A 6000-nucleotide genomic window follows, 5' to 3' on the forward strand; every position below is an offset into this window, starting at 1 on the left:
GTCATACTGCATATTCTTGCTGCATGTTAGGTGAGGTGCTCTCAATGTATCCCCCCTCTACAAAAAAAGGGAGAAATGGCCCTGTAGGACAGAGGCAATGAAAAATAAAGGGACCATATTGAAAATGGGCAGTAATGCCCACAGCCTAGTCCTTATTTGGGCACATCTGTTTTTACTGCTGGATCCCCCTGATGCATATGTATTGCATATACGCACATTCCAATAGGTCTAGGATGTGCTTGTGTCACAGCAATCTTAGTTGGATTGTGTCCATGGTATACATTAAAGAAGGAGGATTCCTGACCCCTTTGGGACAAGATGAATGTTTCCACAGAATTTCCCTTCCCCAGCACTGTAGAGCAAGGGTGGGTAGACTTCAGGCATAAGGGATCTTCTCTCTCTCTCTCTCTCTCTCTCTCTCTCTCTCTCTCTCTCTCTCTCTTTGTGTGTGTATGTGTAGGAGCTACTAGAAACCAAAATCCACCAATTAGAAGCAAAAGAATTAAAGAATCCAACTCAGAAGCTTGTTTGGAATTGTAGAACTGAATTCATAGTCCTTCCACACAAAAATCCAACCCTGGAAAACTGCCCACCCAACACACAAACATGCCATGGCTTTGTTTGTTTCATTTCAGAGTGAACATGAACAATCTATGCTATATCAAACCAACAACCAACAACCTTTCCCGTTCAACATTCTGTTCCCACAGTGGTAAACCAGATGTCCCGATGTCCCACAAGTGGAACATGAATGCATTAGCACCTTCCCATTGCATTCCCCAGCAACTTGTATACAGGGACGTACAGCCTCTGATTATTTTGTTTGGAGTCATATTATTGTTGCTACTGTTAAGCAACTGAGAGCCAGAGATCTCAGGTGAAAATCAGGAATCCAGAGCAGTCTACATCAAATCATCCAGCGATCCATCTGTAGATCCTGGTCTACCTTCTGGCCATTGCCCCATTCTTAGGGGCAGTGGGACTGGGTTTGCACTGTTGCAGAGAGAAAATAAACCACAGTGACTTATTTTCCCTTTTCATGACCCACTGCATTAGCATAATTACCTGTGCTGGACATGGGTTGTCATGACATCCAGACCTGGAAAGGGTGCGTAGCTGGGCTGATTTACAAATCTTTCAAGACAAGCCTACCTAATGCATCTTAGAAAAAGCCAAACCTGAACAAAGCATAATTGTGGGCTTCCTAGTATGGCAAATATTGGTGGACATCTTTCAGGGTGCTGATGACATAAGGGCTGAACAGAGAGAAACTAGCATGGGAATTGTGTGTGCCAAGTCCTGGAATTCCTCTCCAGGCTAGTTTCCCAGGTGGCATTGGAAAGGGCAAATTAAGACATAATCTGTAAACCAATTGAAATTATGTGAGCTAGCAGTTCCCCTGAAATTAAAATTACCTGCAGTATGAAGTATAGTAGAATATAGAAGTTTACTCAGAAATAAGCCCCACTGATTCCAATGGAAGTTGCTTCCCTTGCATAGGATTGCAGCGTAAAGTGGCTTTACTGTAAGTACACCAGTGGTCTGACATCGTGTCCTGCATAGGTTTCTAGAGAAGCACAGAGCAAAAGGTTTAAGGATCCTGAATGCTACCTCGTGTGGTTACTCTCTCCAAGCACAGGGCCACTGTGGACCAGGGTGGCCCACGAAGTGGTGTGCTCTGAGGCAAAGAACAAAATGGCAGCCCACATTCCATGTACAGCAGGGGTGAAGAACACGTACTCTCCAGATGTTGGTGGATGGCAACTGCCCTCAGCCTGAGTCAGCATAGCCAACGGTACGGATGCTGGGAGTTGATATACAGCTGAAGAGCCACGTGTCCCCCATTGCTAAGGTACAGGAACCGAGCTGCCTGGCAGTTGAATCTCACGTCAAAGTTGGCTCAGTCTACCATGATTGAGGGTGGTGGGATACCTTAGGGGTGCAATGGAAGCTGTATGGGCACATTCCACCCTGCCCTCCAGCACCTGAACCCGTTCCCAACCTCTATGATCCGCTAACTGAGATGGTCACCTTCTGTTGCTTAATGGTAGGCCCACTCTTCTGGGGATGCTTATTTATTTATTTAAAATATTTATATGCCACCTATCTCACCACTAGCATCTCTAGGTAGCATATAAATATTTTAAATAAATACATTTGCATCTTGTCCTTTGGAATGCTACTGTTCCATGCATGAGGTTATCATCATTTAGCCTTACAAGAGAGCCTTGTGAAGTGGGTTAGTTGGAGAGATAATAATATGTCCCTGGTTGCTTAGAGAACTTTACAAGAGAAAATGCACTTACCCAGAGCTTCCTATATCTAAAGTTAATACTAACTGGTGAGATAAAAATGGGAAGATTTTCAGATCATGCATTTAAACACTTTTATCATTTCAGATGCTATATTTTCTCTGTATCAAGTTTATTGAAGAGAAAGTGGCAGGAATATAGCCACATTAGTTCAGGTTGCACCATAATTAATATGTAGATATCCTAGCAGGTACTAGGTACTAGCAGGTCATTAGAAGCTCAAGTAACAGCGGGGGCGAGGAGCGCCTTCCTTCAGCTTCGGCTGATCCATCAGCTGCATCCCTACCTGGAGAACAACTGCCTGGCGACTGTGACACATGCATTGGTAACTTCCCGATTAGATTTCTGCAATGCGCTCTACGTGGGGCTGCCCTTGAAGACAGTCCAGATACTTCAATTGGTGCAAAATAGAGCTGCCAGGTAGCTGACGGGGACTGGGCGTTGTCCGGGCCCAATTCAGGGTGTTGGTTATCACCTATAAAGCCCTCAACGGCTTGGGACCTGGTTATCTAAAGGAGCGCTTGCGTCCATATATGCCCTCCCACCCGCTGAGATCGGCAGAGGAGGCCCTTTTCTGGGAGCCCTCCGTGAAGGATATTAGGAGGGTAAGTACTCGGAGGAGGACTTTCTCTGCGGTGGCGCCCCACCTATGGAATGCGCTCCCCAGAGAGGTCCGCCTGGTGCTGTCGTTATTTGTTTTTCGGCGCCAGGCCAAGACCTTTTTATTTAAATGATATTTTAATTGTTAATTGCTTGTTTTATTTAGTGGTTTTAAATTATGGCTGAGATACTCCAAATTTTTAATGTTATTCTATTCTTTGTTTACTTATTCTCTTTGTAAGCCACCCCGAGGCTTCTGCGATGGGTGCGGCATAGAAATATTATAAATAAATAAAAATAAATACTAGCAAAAATTTAAGGATTTTCAGATTATTGCAAGATTGTGAATTAAACTACACAATATATTAACCATGTCACATTCAGCTGACCCTTTCTTTTCTTTTTTCTTACTCACAAGTAACTGCACAGGGGCCCATTCTCACCTGGGGCTGCCACATGTTGTAATTTTCCTCACAGGAATTTCTTTTCTCAATTCCCCGTCTTTCACGGGGTGGGTGTGGGGGTTAAAAATCCTAACAATTTAAGATGGCTCCTGGACCCATAATTTTCCTGGACAAGCCTCTCCCCAAATCTTTCTCTCTCTCACCCCACTGCTCCACCCCAGTCACTCACCTCTCTCTGGTCACCAGCCCCAGTTTTCCTGCCTTCCCCCCCTCCTGTGGCAGCTCTGTGGATATCCTGCTCTTGTGGGCATCCCTAAGCCTTCCCCTGGGCAGGCAGTGGCAGTGAGGTTTCTGCCTCCCTCCCCTTTTTTCAGGAGTAAGAAGAGTGAAATGTGATTCATTATCCATCCACCATCTCTGTTTCCTAACAGCATGCCTTAGAATTCAAGATGGCAGGCAGCTGGAGGCTGGTGCTTCAGCCTGAGGCACTCCCAGACAAAACAAGTGAAATTGGAAAACAAAATAAATCTGAGGTATCCATAGGGCACTTTGAGGGCACCTGGAAAGATGTCTGCAGGTACAGTGAATACTTGCCTGTGGGCTGCTGCCGCAGGTGCCAGTTCTCCAGCACTGGTCCATGGTGATTCCAAATAGGATTGCACGTGGGAGGATGTTGGCACCCTCCAAATGGATGTTTTGGTGGCTTGCACATTACACTCATGCAAATCCTTTTGTCCTGAAAATATTTCCGAAAATGGGGCACAGTTAACACACTATAAATATACATTAAAATTCCTGAAGCAGCTCATTAAAGTATATGGAAATATTTTTGAATGGGTTTATTGCTCAAGTCCTCAGTATAAAAACAAGGTCCACTTAACAGAACATTCCTGCTTAAAAAACCTCTTCTGCCTCCTTATCCATGGATTTTTCCTATGTGGAGTAAGCTATGTGCCGTGTGTGTGTGTGTGCACGCGTGCGCGCGCGTGTGCGGCTTTTCCTTCAGTTCAGTACAGAACTTTCTCCCATTGTACTTGCACGAGGTGCAACCTGCTCACACATCCTCATCTAGCCTTCGTTTCATGGCTGGGGATGATGAGAGTTGTATTCCAGCACATCCAGAGTGCTTTGGGGAGGGGGGAATGGCTGCCCTAGCCCCTTCAGCCTCCTCCCCACACTTCTCTCCCCCTGTATTTGTTTAATTCAAGTAAATAAAAGAACGTCCTTCTTCCAGAATCAATGGCTGTCTATGGGAGAACTGGAACAGAAGGAATATCACTCAAAAGTTTCCGAGCTCTGGTGAGCCAGCAGTCTGGCTGTCAGCTTTCTGGCAGATTTACGAGGATGGCCGTGACCGGCTTGAAAGGGCAGTGCGGGAAAAAGAAGGGATCCCAGCCCATTAGTAATTCCCTGCAGGAAAGTGACAGCTGTGATGACGTGCATGGAAAACACTTTGTAGAAGATGGACAGTGGGAGACATTCCCATGCAAACAGAGCATTCAGGACACCTCTGGCTAGAAGATGTCTTTGCACTAATGACCCAATGGGAGTCCACACATTCTTTCCATTGGAAAACCCCGGCAGTTCTCGGGGTCAGTGTCCAGAAATGGGGTGGACATGAAAACTCACCACTGAGCATTGCTACTACTATTATTATTACATTACATTTTATACCCAACCTTTTGTCCTTTTTGCAGGGAACCCAGGGGGGCTTACATGATCTTCAAGGTCTCCAATTAATAAATAAAAATGGATGCAGAGTGTACTCATGGATAAGGGTAGCATGCCAGGCAAGGAGAGGTTGTTGTTGGCTATGAAGCCCCGTTGGTGAGGGTATTTAAGGAAAGGCTAGATATGCACATTATGAGCCGAGCTGGCTAGAGCCAGGGGTCAGACTAGATGGCCCGGGAGACCCCTTCTGACTCGCTCTGTTTCTATGGATGGGCAAACAGATGTGGAAGTGGGAGTCCTGGTGCCCAGTATAGCCAGCCCTCTGGAGATGAACTTCTCTCAATGGCTCATTGCCATCTAACTAGTGTAAATTGGCCACTTCTCAAATGTCTCACCCAAAGCGGGTAAGGAAATTCCCTGTGGAGAAGTGGAGAGAAGGAAGAGGAGGGCTAACTTCTTTTACTACTTTTTACTATTTCCTTGCCCTTCCTCTGAAAATCTTAATTTCCACTGTCATGGGCCTTCGAGCCGATTATGCCGCCATCCTGCTTGAGCCAACCGTGTGTTTGCTTTCCTCTGCACATGGCAGTTCCTCCTCACAGCACAGAGGGCGTTTGGATCTTTTTCTGCAATGTGCTGACGCACATGCGCACTCGACCCCCGATCTCCCCTGGATGTACCACACTGCGGTATGTGCGACAGCAGGCTTTGCTCACAGCAGAGAAGTCCCATCACCACTTGCTGCATGACAAAATGGAGCCGTCTCTCCTCCCTTTGAAGGTTCGTGCTCCCTTTATAGTTTCCACCCCAGTAAGGACATCAAAGAACACAACACATGAGGCTCTCATCACTTGCAATGGGTTCATGATGTCAGCTTTGGTGCGTGGGACCTGATCTTCCCCTTAATGTTTGTTTTTCAATGCTTTACATCACACACACATTTTGTGTCTGCTCTTCACATTTGAGAAGACAAGCTTTCTCTATTTTTTAGCATCATCGTTTTACTACAAGTA

Source organism: Varanus komodoensis, unplaced genomic scaffold (genome assembly GCF_004798865.1).
Source record: "Varanus komodoensis strain SLA01 unplaced genomic scaffold, ASM479886v1 scaffold1, whole genome shotgun sequence".
In the NCBI taxonomy this organism is placed as follows: domain Eukaryota; kingdom Metazoa; phylum Chordata; class Lepidosauria; order Squamata; family Varanidae; genus Varanus; species Varanus komodoensis.